Source organism: Delphinus delphis, chromosome X, assembly GCF_949987515.2.
Source record: "Delphinus delphis chromosome X, mDelDel1.2, whole genome shotgun sequence".
Classification (NCBI taxonomy): domain Eukaryota; kingdom Metazoa; phylum Chordata; class Mammalia; order Artiodactyla; family Delphinidae; genus Delphinus; species Delphinus delphis.
This window is the reverse complement of record NC_082704.1, coordinates 77,696,679-77,712,243: the sequence shown is the minus strand read 5'-3', so window position 1 is coordinate 77,712,243 and position 15,565 is coordinate 77,696,679.

Below are 15,565 nucleotides of genomic sequence, written 5' to 3'. Positions count from 1 at the left end.
AAAATGACCCCTTGGGCTTCCCTGGTGGCGCAGTGGTTGAGAGTCTGCCTGCCGATGCAGGGGACACGGGTTCGTGCCCTGGTCCAGGAAGATCCCACATGCTGCAGAGCGGCTGGGCCCGTGAGCCATGGCCGCTAAGCCTGCGCATCTGGAGCCTGTGCTCCGCAACAGGAGAGGCCACAACAGTGAGAGGCCCGCGTACCACAAAAAAAAAAAAAAAAAAAAAAAAAAAAAAAAAAAAGACCCTTTGTGCTCTGCAACTCATTTTCTTAAAGATTACTTCATTGGAGATATGGGAATATATGTATATATATAACTGATTCATTTTGTTGTGAAGCTGAAACTAACATACCATTGTAAAGCAATTATACTCCAATAAAGATGTTAAAAAAAAAAAAAACTCAGTGAGGACTTAAGGGACGAGAGCAATTATCACCCTGAAAACTCCAACAATTAATAAATTGATTGAGAAACTTTGAGATAGGCAGAGTAGGCATTAAAAAAAAAAAAAGATTACTTCATTGGAGCCCTGTTACAAGTGTATGAAGTGGAGGAATTATTACCCACGTTTTACAGATGAAGAGCTGAAGCACAAAGAATGAACGCCTTAACCTAATAATTAGTAACTAAGAATTAGTATCCAGGTTTGCTGACTTCTAATCAAGTGTTCTTTTCACATCATCAAACTAAAAGCTGACTCTGGGCTGAGTATTTGTGTCTCCCTCCTCGGATGCTTAATGTTAAAGAGTTATAAAATTTTTATATTATAGAAATTGTTTGCATTCCTTTTAATGAAGGATTTTTTTTAATTTGAAAATAGGGCTGGAAAATGAAGAAAACAAAACTTTCAGATTATTCTACTCATTAAAATAACCATGCTTCTTTTAAAGTAGCCAGTAAAACTTCTTTGTAACTGATCTCTATTTATAATAGAGATGAATTTAGTCTTTTGTGGCAAAGGCAGCTGACAAGAAAAATAAGTCTGGGTAAAATACTTTGTTTTTCAAAATAGTACAACGCAGTTTAGAAGGAATAGAAGTTAGCAAAATGATGCCACAAACTGAAATTCTTTTTTTTTTCTTCAAATGGTGGTAATGGGGCAGGAAAGGGGGTTGGGAAAGACCAGTGGTTTAAACAGATTGATTTTTAGTGTCAGAGAATATATTTTCTTTTTCTACATATGATTTTACAGGTGAGAAATTTCCACAAATAGGGATATAAAAAAAGGCAAACCTTGACACTACAGAAATGGAATAAGTTCTATTACTCTGGAGAAACACAGCCTATCTGGATCCAGTCATGCCAGGAAAGCATCTTACAATTTTCCTTATAGTGTTTCCACTGAATTCATAGATCCCCCAAGTTGGAAGGAGACATCTGTTCCACTCTTATCTACACATGCCACTTTCTTCTTTCATGGCAACCCTCAGACAGCAGATGCCTGCAAGTCCAAATCCAAGTTATTCTATAAAATGAACAGACTTTTATTCCCCACATTTGTTGCAAAGGAAGGGCTTTGAAATCCCTTCCAGGGGGCGGAGGGCACATGCCGGTGGTGTGCTGCTACACACTTTGGAGGATGTAGGGATGTGAGGCATAAAGACTAGAAGATGGCAATGTCAGGGGTTCCATCACACTGGGGACAGCAATCCTGTGCTAGGAAGATGGGTGAGGACAAGGATGAAACTCCATTTTGGAAGATTCTTACAAGGATGGTCACTGAAACAAGGAATTGGTAGACTTCGGGCATGGATTCATGATAAGTCCCGTAACACTGAGCTACAATTTCTTAGTTAGTCTATCCTTTTTCTTGTCCCAGAGGCACAACTAGGTTGATGCTGCAGGTGTAACTCAAGAAGCTCCCTGATTGTAGTGAAGGAGTGGTTGCAGTACAAAACCAGGAATGTTATTGTACCGCAACAGACTGATTAAGGACCAAAAGGCACTGTCTCCTTAAATTGGCCTGACAAGGGGAAGTCGCTCGCATTCCAGTGGTTAACACTCAGCGCTTCCACTGCAGGGGGCACAGGTTCTATCCCTGGTCAGGAACTAAGATCACGAAGCCACGTGGCGCAGCCAAATAAATGCATAAATACATATATAAATTGGCCTGACAAGGACATTGGCTCTGCAGTCAGGAGCAGAGAATGAAACAGTTTGTCGGAGGCCAGATTCACCAGAGGAGCACTGATACCCACAGTTCACAACAGGTAGCAGTCATTGAACACATCCTAGGGGTTGGTTCCAAGCCCTCCACCTACAATAACATTTAATCTTCACCCTACAAGGAAAGTACTACTACTACCCCCATTTTTATTTCAAGGGAACCAAGGCACAGAGAAAGTGAGTAATGTGCTAATCACTAGGTCACATAACTAGGAAGTAGCAGAGATAGGGTAGGTATCCATTGTGGTAGACAGAATAATAACTCCCTAAAGATGTCCATGATGTAATCCCCAGAACCTATGAAGGTGTTACCTAACATGGCCAAAAGGACTTTGCTGATGGAATTATATTAAGGATCTTGAGATGGGAGGATTTTCCTGGAATATCCAAGAGGGCCCAATGTAATCACAAGGGTCTTTTTATGAGGGAAGCAAGAAGGTCAAAGTCAGTAATAGGAGATGTGTTGTCAAAGCAGGAGGTTGGAGTGATATAAGGAAGGGGCTATGAGCCAAGGAATGTGGGTGGCCTCTAGAGGCTGAAAAGGCAAGGAAATGAATTCACCCTTGAAACCTCCTGAAGGAAAGTAGCCCTGTCAATACCTTGATTTTAGAATTTTCACCTCCAGAATTGTAAGAGAACAAATGTGCACTAGTTTAAGCCACTAAATTTGTGATAACTTGTTACAGTAGCAATAGGAAACTAATACATCCAGGCAGCCTGACTCCAGAAACTATATTCTTAAATATATTTAGGTCATCTTTCCAGTGTTAGTTGTCAATATTCCTAGAAAAGACTCTATAAAAGCAGTTTCACATTGGCTTCGGGGTTTCCCTTGTTTATCCCCATATCACTGGATGTCTGTAGGACTTTACTATTTTAGATTCACCGTATATACACAGACCTGCTATTCAGCTCATAACACTGGCATGCAGTAACCATTGTTAAAATGTTAAACATTTTCTATCATTTTGTAAATAACCCCTGAGATCCTCCCTGCTGCTCTGGATACCTTAGTGCTTCCCTTGGGAGGACCTCCCCCCACCCTCAACCTAGACCTTCCCAATCCCTGAAGGATTAGAGACTGACAAGGAAGGCTTCTCCCCGAATCTAACCCCAACTCTGCAGGCTGGTTCCATTCCAGCAGCTGGTGGGCATGCCAAAAGCAGATGTTTCATATTTTGATCATAACCCCAGAATATATACATGCTGATTAATAACTCAAGATACCCTAGAAGCTTCCAAAGAATTTTTACTTATGACTAGAGTTTCAAAAATTTTTTGTTATCAATGAAAGCAAGTTATCACAGAATATTAAGCAGCATCTAGTGTGACTCCTTTTAGCAGAATGACTTTCTATAGAGTGCAACAGTGAAACTCTCAGAAGCCCATATCTAGGTCTCTAAGCTCCATACTTGAACCACAATGGCCTAAACTGAAAATAAGCCACCCCCAACAACCATACCAGCAAATACCTCAAAGGTTTGACTTTAGCACGTGTCCCTTTTCCATGTAAAACCCTGTGGGCGTCACACCCCTTATCTTGTACTCTTAAATAGGACAAGAGAACTTGAGAATCAGATAAGTTCACTGTGTATGAAGACTATTGTGAAATGTCATTAATTGTCTTTTCTCTGACATCTCTGGCTTCATTGAAAAGGATTCCACCATCTGTTGATGCCTCATATTCTTGGTCTCCTCTGAATAACATAATTGGGTGAATCAGTGTTTTCCTCAGAAGTTGAATGCTCGGTTATAGCCTAAAACTCTTCTCTACTGATAATCCTACCTTGTGGAAAGAATCATTTAAGGAAAATTGTCAAGGGAACATGTCAATATCCCTTATTCTCCTAAAGATGTATCATGGTGTTCTGGGAACACCTCCATGGGGTTAAGAGAATGGATTACCAGACTTTGGAGTCATATCATCTACAGGCCACCCCTTGTTCGACACTACCAACTGTATGACCCTCACAAGTTGGTCAATCTCTGAAATCTCTCACTGGAAAGTGGGGATAGCATTGCTTTCTTACACCTGGCTGTGAGGACTAAATGAGCTAGTGTGCTAAAATACCTATCATGATACCAGTGACCTACAACCTATGGATCCCGGGTAGTTCACTTCCCATCTTCCCCATGTTAGACCCAATGAGAGACCAGGCTTCTTGCCAGTTCTTTCAAGATTGCTAAACAAAGTTCTGAAATGATCAAATATCAAGCATGATTCTTATAGTTAAGTGTGCTTTGCTTCATCACACTAAGCAGGAAGCAAAAGGAGAAAAAGCCATACATGTGCCATAGGACTTTTAAAAAGTTCTGGGTTTTGTGAACCCAAAGTTAAGCACTAGCATGTTCTGCCTCTAAGAAAACGACAACTATGCAAATGAAAAACGCATGGTGGAGGCAGTGTCCTTGGGTGTAAATAAGACTCCCATAAGTTCCATCCAACAGCAAATCTTAAGGTGGAGACCACCATCTTTTTATTGTTCAATAATCAACACTCCTGTTTCTGCATCAACATTTTTTACATTTTCCATAAGTTTGAGAAAATGGAGTAGGTGGCCCAAGGTTGCTGCTTTTGCCACTTCTAAGTCAGCCATTTAGAAGATTGATCACAGATTCTGTTCCTTCCTTCCTTTTTCAGGCATACTGCAAGGATACGATGAAAGAGCAGCCACTTTGCACAAAGATGGGGAACTGGAATCCAGCTATGACCCCCAAAATAGACACGGAGACGTATTTTCCTACCCAACAGCCCAAGGGAGAACCTCGTCAATTAAAAACACTTTTGATATGAAGCCAGACTGCCCAAGATGACCATCTAAAAATACACGAAAATCTAGGAAAAACAAGCTCTTCATCCTAGAAGGAACGTCAATGGAAAATAAAAGGAAAAATAGGATCCCCATTATAAGCCCAGAGCTGGTCCTCAGCCAATCCTGGGATTTTCTGAGTGCATTGCAAATTACAGGAAAAAAATGTGGAGTTTTCACTCTAACCATGTTTTCTGAGTCTGCACAATTTATTATTAGGTTTACTTCCGAGTGGGATAGAGTTGAAAAAGATGCCTCTATGTATGGATGTTTACAAGTTTCTAAAACACATACATTCTTATATTGAACAGCAATTGTACAAAGCACATAGACTTCTTTTTTAACATATTTATTGGTGTAGAATTGTTTTACAAAGTTGTGTTAGTTTCTGCTGTATAACAAAGTGAATCAGCTATACATATACACATATCACCATATCTCCTCCCTCATGTGTCTCCCTCCCACCCTCCCTATTGCACCCCTCTAGGTAGACACAAAGCACAGAGCTGATCTCCCTGTGCTACGTGGCTGCTTCCCACTAGCTATCTATTTTACATTTGGTAGTGTATTATATGTCCATGCCACTCTCTTACTTCATCCTAGCTTACACTTCCCACTCCCCATGTCTTCAAGTCCATTCTCTATGACTGCATCTTTCTTCCTGTCCTGCCCCTAGGTTCTTCAGAACCTATCTTTTTTTCATAAATATGTGCTAGAATATGGTATTTGTTTTTCTCTGTCTGGCTTACTTCACTCTGTAAGACAGTCTCTAGGTCCATCCACCTCACTACAAATAATTCACTTTCGTTTCTTTTTATGGCAGAGTAATATTCTATTGTATATATGTGCGACTTCTTCTTTATCCATTCATCTGTCAATGGACACTTATGTTGCTTCCATGTCTTGGCTATTGTAAATAGTGCTACAATGATCATTGTGGTACATGACTCTTTGAATTATGGTTTTCTCAGGGTATATGCCCAGTAGTGGGATTGCTGGGTCGTATAGTAGTTCTATTTGTAGTTTTTTAAGGAACCTCCATACTGTTCTCCATAGTGGCTGTGTCAGTTTACATTCCCACCAACAGTGCAAGAGGGTACCCTTCTCTCCACACCCTCTTCAGAGTTTATGGTTTGTAGGTGTCTTGATGTTCGCCATTCTGACTGGTGTGAGGTGATACCTCATTGAAGTCTTGATTTGAATTTCTCTAATGATTAGTGAGGCTGAGCATCCTTTTGTGTGTTTGCTGGCAATCTGTATATATTCCTTGGAGAAATGTCTATTTAGGTCTTCTGCCCATTTTTGGAATGGGTTGTTTATTTTTTAGATATTGAGCTGAATGAGCTTCTTGTAAATTTTGGAGATTAATCCTCTGTCAGTTGCTTCATTTGCAAATATTTTCTCCCATTCTGAGGGTTGTCTTTTCATCTTCTTTATGGTTTCCTTTGCTGTGAAAAAGCTTTTAAGTTTCATTATGTCCCATTTGTTTATTTTTATTTTCATTTGCATTTCTCTAGGAGGTGGGTCAAAAAGGATCTTGCTGTGATTTATGTCATAGTGTGTTCTGCCTATGTTTTTCTCTAAGAATTTTATACTGTCTGGCCTTACATTTAGCTCTTTAATCCATTTTTAGTTTATTTTTGTGTATGGTGTTACGGAGTGTTATAACTTCAATCTTTTACATGTAGCTGTACAGTTTTCCCAGCACCACTTATTGAAGAGGTGGTCTTTTCTCCATTGTATATTCTTGTGTCCTTTAAGAAAGATAAGGTGACCGTATGTGCATGGGTTTATCTCTAGACTTTCTATCCTGTCCCATTGATCTATATTTCTGCTTTTGTGCCAGTACCATATTGTCTTGATTTCTGTAGCTTTGTAGTATAGTCTGAAGTCCAGGAGCCTGATTGCTCCAACTCCATTTTGCTTTCTCAAGTTTGCTTTGGCTTCTTGGGGTCTTCTGTGTTTCCAAAAAAATTTTGAAATTTTTTGTCCTACTTCTGTGAACAATGCCATTGGTAGTTTGATAGGGATTGCATTGAATCTGTAGATTGCTTTGGATAATATAGTCATTTTCAAGATGTTTAGTCTTCCAATCCAGAACGTGGTGTATCTCTCCATGTGTTTGTATCATCTTTAAGTTCTTTTATCAGTGTCTTATACTTTTCTACTTACAGGTCTTTTGTCTCCTTAGGTAGTTTATTCCTAGGTATTTTATTCTTTTTGTTGCAATGGTAAATGGCAGTGTTTCTTTAATTTCTCTTGCAGATTTTTCATCATTAGTGTATAGGTATGCAAGAGATTTCTGTGCAATAATTTTGTATCCTGCTACTTTACCAAATTCATTGATTAGCTCTACTAGTTTTCTGGTAGCATCTTTAGGATTCTCTGTGTATAGTATCATGTCATCTGCAAACAGTGACAGTTTTAATTCTTCTTTTCTGATTTGGATTCCTTTTATTTCTTTTTCTTCTCTGATTGCTGTGGCTTAAACTTCCAAAACTATGTTGAATAATAGTAAGGAGAGTGGGCAACCTTGTCTTGTTTCTGGTCGTAGTGGAAATGGTTTCAGGTTTTCACCTTTGAGAATGATTATGGCTGTGAGTTTGTCATATATGGCCTTTATTATGTTGAGGTAAGTTCTCTCTATGCTTACTTTCTGGATGGTTTTTATCCTAAATTGCTGTTCAATTTTGTTGAAAGATTTTTCAGCATTTATTGAGATGATTATATGTTTTTTCTCCTTCCATTTGTTAATATGGTTTATCACATTGATTGATTTGCATATATTGAAGAATCCTTACATTCCTGGGATAAACCCCACTTGTTCACGGTGTATGATCCTTTTAGTGTGCTGTTGGATTCTGTTTGCTAGTATTTTGTTGAGGATTTTGGTATCTATGTTCATCAGTGATATTGGCCTGTAGTTTTCTTTCTTTGTGAAACCTTTGTCTGGTTTTGGTATCAGGGTGATTCTGGCCTCATAGAATGAGTTTGGGAGTGTTCCTTCCTCTGCTATATTATGGAGGAGTTTGAGAAGGATAAGTGTTAGCTCTTCTCTAAATGTTTGATGGAATTCACCTGTGAAGCCACCTGGTCATCGGCTTTTGTTTGTTGAAAGATTTTTAATCACAGTTTCAATTTTGGTGCTTGTGATTGGTCCGTTTATATTTTCTATTTCTTCCTGGTTCAGTCTCATAAGGTGTGCTTCTCTAAGAATTTGTCCATTTCTTCCAGGTTGTCCATTTTATTGGCATAGAGTTGCTTGTAGTAGTCTCTTATGATCCTTTGTATTTTTGCAGTGTCAGCTGTTACTTCTCCTTTTTCATTTCTAATTCTATTGATTTCAGTTTTCTCCCTTTTTCTGTTGATGATTCTGGCTAATCGTTTATCAGTTTTATCTTCTCAAAGAACAAGCTTTTAATTTTATTGATCTTAGCCATCATTTCCTTCATTTCTTTTTCATTTATTTCTGTTCTGATTTTTATGAATTCTTTCCTCCTGCTAACTTTGAGGTTTTCTTGTTCCTTCTCTAATTGAATTAGGTGTAAATTTAGGTTGTTCATTTGAGATTTTTCTTGTTTCTTGAGGTAGGATTGTATTGCTATAAACTTCCCACTTAGAACTGCTTTTGCTGCATCCCATAGGTTTTGGGTTGTCGTATTTTCATTGTCAGTTGTTTCTAGGTTTTTTTGATTTCCACTTTGATTTCTTCAGTGATCTCTTGGTTATGTAGTAGCATATTGTTTAGTCTCCATGTGTTTGTGATTTTTACAGATTTTCCCGTATAATTGATATTTAGTCTCATAGTGTTGTGGTCAGAAAAGATACTTGATATGATTTCAGTTTTCTTAAATTAACCAAGGCTTCATTTGTGACCCAGGATATGATCTCTCCTGAAGAATGTTACATGAGCACTTGAGGAGAAAGTGTATCCTGTTGGTTTTGTATGGAAGGTCCTATAACTATCTATTAAGTCCATCTTGTTTAATGTATTATTTAAAGCTCTTTTTCCTTATTTATTTTCATTTTCGTTGATCTATTGGTGATAGTGGGATGTTAACATCCCCCACTATTATTGTGTTACTGTCCATTTCCCCTTTTATGGCTGTTAACATTGGCCTTATGTATTGAGGTGCTCCTATGTTGGGTGCATAAATATTTAAAATTGTTATATCTTCTTTTTGGATTTATAGTTTTTTTTTTTTTTTGCCGTACATGGGCCTCTCACTGTTGTGGCCTCTTTCGTTGCGGAGCACAGGCTCTGGACGGACAGGCTCAGTGGCCATGGATCACGGGCCCAGCTGCTCCACGGCATGTGGGATCCTCCCAGATCAGGGCACAAACCCGTGTCCCCTGCATCAGCAGGCGGACTCTCAACCACTGCCCCACAAGGGAAGCCCTGGATTTATCCTTTGATCATTATTTAGTGTCCTCCTTTGTCTCTTGTAATAGTCTTTATTTTAAAGTCTATTTTTTCTGATACGAGAATTGCTACTGCAGCTTTCTTTTGATTTCCATTTGCATGCAATATCATTTTCCATCCCCTCACTTTCAGTCTGTATATGTCCCCACGTCTGAAGTGGGTCTCTTGTAGACATCATATATACAGGTCTTGTTTTTGTATATATTTAGCCAGTCTGTGTCTTTTGGCTGGAGCATTTAATCCATTTACATTTAAGGCAGCAATCAACATGTATGTTCCTCTTAGAATTTTCTTAATTGTTTTAGGTTTGTTATTGCAGGTCTTTTCATTCTTTTGTATTTCCTGCCTAGAGAAGTTCATTTAACGTTTGTTATAAATCTGGTTTGGTGGTGCTGAATTCTCTTAGGTTGTGCTTGTTTGTAAAGGTTTTAATTTCTCCATCGAATCTGAATGAGATCCTTGCTGGGTAGAGCAATATGTGTTGTACATTTTCCCCTTTCATCACTTTAAATATGTCCTGCCACTCCCTTCTGGCTTGCAGAGTTTCTGCTGAAAAATCAGCTGTTAACCTCATGGGTATTCACTTGCACGTTATTTTTTGCTTGTTCCTTGCTGCTCTTAATATTTTTTCTTTTGATTTAATTTTTGATAGTTTGATTAATATGTGTCTTGTCATGTTTCTCCTTGGATTTATCCTGTATGGGACTCTCTGCACTTCCTGGACTTGACTATTTCCTTTCCCATATTAGGGACATTTTCTACTATAATCCTTTTGAATATTTTCTCAGTCCCTTTTTTTTCTCTTCTTCTTCTGGGAGCACTATAATTCGAATGTTTGTGCATTTAAAGTTTTCCCGAGGTCTGTGAGACTGTCCTCAATTCTTCTCATTCTTTTTTCTTTATTCTGCTCTGCAGTGGTTATTTCCACTATTTTATCTTTCAGGTCACTTATCCATTCTTCTGTCTCAGTTATTTTGCTCTTGATTCCTTCTAGAGAATTTTTAATTTCATTTATTTTGTTTTTCATCCTTGTTTGTTTCCTCTTTAGTTCTTCTAGGTCCTTGTTAAACATTTCTTGTATTTTCTCTGTTCTATTTCCAAGATTTTGGCTCATCTTTACTATCATTACTCTGAATTCTTTTTCAGGTAGACTGTTTCCTCTTCATTTGTTTGGTCTGGTGGTTTTTAACCTTCATCTGCCTTGTATTTCTCTTGCTCCTTCATCTGCCTTGTATTTCTCTCTCTGCTTATTTTGCTTACCTTCCTGTGCTTGGGGTCTCCTTTTGGCAGGCTGCAGGTTTGTAGTTCTCATTGTTTTTGTTGTCTGCCCTCAGTGGGTAAGGTTGTTTTAGTGGGTGTGTAGGCCTCCTGGTGGAGGGGACTGATTCCTGTGTTCTGGTTAATGAGGCTGGACCTTGTATTTCTGGTGGGCAGGATCATGTCTGGTGGTGTGTTTTGGGGTGTCTGTGACCTTATTATGATTTTAGGCAGCTGCTCTGCTAATGGGTGGGGTTATGTTCCTGTGTTGCTGTTTAGCATAGGGTGTCCATCACCTTGTCCAACACCTTGACAAGCTTGCTGGTCGTTGAGTGGAACTGGTTCTTCGCATTGAGATGGAGATCTCTGGGAGAGCTGTTGCCATTTGATATTACATGGGGCCAGGAGGTCTCTGGTGGACCAATGTCCTGAACTCGGCTCCCCCCCTTGGAGGCTCATGCCTGATTTCCGGCCAGAGCACCAAGACCCTGTCAGCCACATGGCTCAGAAGAAAAGGGAGAAGAAAAAGAAGGAAAGAAAAATAAATATAAAATAAAGTTATTGAAAAATAAAAAATATTTTATTAAAAATAAAAAAGTAATAAAAGAAAGAAAGAAAGAAGAGAGCTGCCAAAGCAAAAAACAAATCCACCAATGATAACAAGCACTAAAATCTATAGCAAAAAACCGCAGAAACCAAAAACAAAATGGAAAGACAGAACCCTAGGGCAAATGTAAAAGCTAAACCATACAGACAAAATCATACAAAGAAGCGCAAACATACATCCTCACAAAAAGAGAGAAAGGAAAAAAATATATACATTTAGAAGAAAAAAGAGAAGAGAGCAAGCAAACCAAGAAACAAATCTCTCAATGATAATAAGCTCTAAATACGAAACTAAGATAAACATAAAATCAGAAACAAATTAGATGCAGAAAGCAAACCCCAAGTCTACAGTTGCTCCCAAAGTCCACCACCTAAATTTTGGGATGATTCATTGTCTATTCAAGTATTCCAGAGATGCAGGGTACATCACGTTGTTTGTAGAGATTTAATCCACTGCTCCTGATGCAGCTGGGAGAAATTTCCCTTTCTCTTCTTTGTTTGCACAGCTCCTGGGGTTCAGCTTTTGATTTGGCCATGCCTCTGATTGTATGTCACCTAAGGGCAACTGTTTTTGTTCAGACAGGATAGGGTTAAAGTAGCAGCTGATTAGGGGGCTCTGGCTCACTCAAGGTGGGGAGATGGAGGGGTACAGTATGAGGGGTGAGCCTGTAGCAGTGAGACCAGCATGACATTGCAACAACCTGAGGTGCGCTGTGTGTTCTCCTGGGGAAGTTGTCCCTGGATCACAGGACCCTGGCAGTGCGGGGCTGCACAGGTTCCTGGGAGGGGAGGTGTGGATAGGGACGTGTGCTTGCACACAGGTTTCTTGGTGGCTGCAGCAGCAGCCTTTGCATTTCATGCCCATCTCTTGTGTCTGCACTGATAGCCATGGCTCACGCCCATCTCTGGAGCATGTTTAGGTGGTGCTCTGAATCTCCTCTCCTTGCGCACCCCAAAACAATTGTCTCTTAACTCTTAGGCAGTTCTAGACTTTTTCCCAGACTCCGTCCTGGCTAGCTGTGGTGCAGTAGCCCCCTTCAGGCTATGTGCATGCAGCCAACCCCAGTCCTCTCCCTGGGATCTGAATTCAGAAGCCCAAGCCTCAGCTCCCAGCCTCCATCCACCCTGGTGGATGAGCAGACAAGCATCTCAGGCTGGTGAGTCCTCGTCATCACTGATCCTCTGTGCAGGAATCTCTTCACATTGCCCTCTGCACCCCTCTTGCTGTGCTCTCCTCTGTGGCTCCAAAGCTTCCACCCCCCACCCCCTGTCTCCACGAGTGAAGGGGCTTCCTAGTGTGAGGCAACTTTTCCTCCTTCACACATCCCTCCCACAGGTTCAGGTCCTGTCCCTAATCTTTTATCTCTGTATTTTCTTTTTTCTTTTGCCCTACCCATGTACGTGGGGAATTTCTTGCCTTTTGAGAAGTCTGAGGTCTTCTCCCAGCGTTCAGTAGGTGTTCTGCAGGAGATGTTCCATATGTCAATGTATTTCTGATGCATTTGTGGAGAGGAAGGTGATCTCCACGTCTTACTCCTCTTCCATCCTGAAGGTCCCTGCAAATCTCATGAGGCCGACCTCAGATGATAGTTCCAATTCCAGTTGAGCTGAGACGGCTAAGTTTTCACTGCAAACATCATGCTGTCGTACCTCCTATCCCAACTTCTGAGCCATACACGTACAAAGGAACCGGCCTTCTCTTTACACCCCAGCTACTCACACTGTCCATGCTGTCTTGATTACTGTGGCTTTGTGGTATAGTTTGAAGTCAGGAATGCTGATTCCTCCAACTCCGTTTTTCTTTCTCAATATTGCTTTGGCTATTTCGGCTATTTTGTGCTTCCACACCAAATGTAAAATCTTTTGTTCTAATTCTGTGAAGAATGCCATTGGTAGTTTAATAGGTATTGCATTGAATCTGTAGATTGCTTTGGGTAATATATTCATTTTCACAATATCGATTCTTCCAATCCAATAACATGGTATATTTCTCCATCTGTTTATGTCATCTTTGATTTCTTTCATCAGCATTTTATAGTTTTCTGAGTACAAGCCTTCCCCCCTTAGGCAGATTTATTCCTAGGTATTTTTTTCTTTTTGTTGCAATGGTAAATGTGAGTGTTTCCTTAATTTCTCTTTCTGATTTTTCATTGTTGGTGTATATGAATGCCAGAGATTTCTGTGCATTAATTTTGTATCCTGCAACCTTACCAAATTCATTGCCTAGTTCTAGTAGTTTTCTGGTGCCATCTTTAGGATTTTCTATGTATAGTATCATGTCATCAGCAAACAGTGACAGTTTTATTTCTTCTTTTCCAATTTGCATTCTTTTTATTCATTTTTTCTCTGATTGCCATGGTTAGGACTTCCAAAACTATGTTGGGTAATACTGGTGAGAGTGGACGTCCTTGTCTTTCTTGTTCCTGATCTTAGAGGAAATGCTTTCAGTTTTTCACCATTGAGAATGATGTTTGCTGTGGGTTTGTTGTATATGGCCTTTATTATGTTGAGGTAGGTTCCCTCTATGCCCACTTTCTGGAGAGTTTTTATGATAAATATGTGTTGAATTTTGTCAAAAGATTTCCCTGCATCTATTGCAATGATCATATGGTTTTATTCTTCAATTTGTTAATATAGTGTATCACATTGATTGATTTGCATATATTGACGAATCCTTGCATCCCTGTGATAAGTCCCACTTGATCATGGTGTATGATCCTATTAATGTGCTGTTGGATTCTGCTTGCTAGTATTTTGTTCAGGATTTTTGCATCTATATTCATCAGTGATATTGGTCTATTATTTGTTTTCTTGTGATATCTTTTTCTAGTTTTGGTATCAGGGTAATGGTGGTTTTGTAGAATCAATTTGGGAGTGTTTCATCCTCTGTAATTTTTTGGAAGAGTTTGAGAAGGATCGGTGTTAGCTCTTCTCTAAATGTGTGATAGAATTCGCCTGGGAAGCCATCTGGTCCTGGTCTTTTGTTTGTTGGCAGATTTTTCATTATGGTTTTGATTTCATTGCTTGTGATAGGTCTGTTTATATTTTCTAATTCTTCCTGGTTCAGTCTTGGAAAATTGTACCTTTCCAGGAATTTGTCCCGTTTTCATGGTTGTGTATTTTATTGGCATATAGTTTTTTGTAGGAGTCTCTTATAATCCTTTGTATTTCTGCAGTATTCATTGTAACTTTTCCGTTTTCATTTCTAATCTTATTGATTTGTGTCTTCTCCCTTTTTTTATTGATGAGTCTGGCTAAGGGTTTATCAATTTTGTTTATCTTCTCAAAGAACCAGCTTTTAGTTTTATTGATCTTTGCTATTGTTTTCTTCATTTCTATTTCATTATTTTCTGCTCTGATCCTTATGATTTCTTTCCTTCTACTCACTTTGGGTTTTTTTTGTTCTTCTTCTCTAGTTGTTTTAAGTGTTGGATTAGCATGTTTATTTGAGATTTTTCTTGTTTCTTGAGGTGAGAGTGAGTTGCTGTAAACTTCCCTCTTTGAACTGCTTTTGCTGTATTCCATAGGTTTTGGGTCATCGTGTTTTCGTATTCATTTGTTTCTATGATTTTTTAAATTTCTTCTTTGATTTCTTCAGTGATCTCTTGGTTATTTAGTAGTGCACTGTTTAGCTTCCATGTATTTGTATTTTTTACAGTTTTTTTCCTATAATTGATTTCCAATCTCATAGCATTGTGGTCAGAATAGATGCTTGATATGATTTCAATTTTCTTAAATTTTCCAAGGCTTGATTTGTGACCCAAATGTGATCTATCCTGGAGAATGTTCCCTGTGCACTTGAGAAGAAAGTGTATTCTGCCACTTTTGGGTGTAATGTTCTATAAATATCAATTAGATCTCTCTGGTCTCTTATGTCATTTAAAGCTTGTGTTTCCTTATTTATTTTCTGTTTGGGTGATCTGTCCATGGGTGTAAGTGGGGTGTTAAAGTCCCCTACTATTACTGTGTTACTGTTGGTTTCTCCTTTCATGGTTGTTAGCATTTGCCTTATGTATTGAGGTGCTCCTATGTTGGGTGCATAAACATTTACAATTGTTATATCTTCTTCTTGGATTGATCCTTTGATCATTATGTAGTGTCCCTCCTTATCTCTTGTAATTGTCTTTATTTTAAAGCTTATTTTATCTGATACGAGTATTGCTACTCCAGCTTTCTTTTGATTTCCTTTTGCATGGAATATCTTTTTCCATACCTTCACTTTCACTCTCTATGTGTCCCTAGGTCTGAAGTGGGTCTCCTGTAGACAGCATGTATATGGGTCTTGTTTTTGTATCCATTCTGT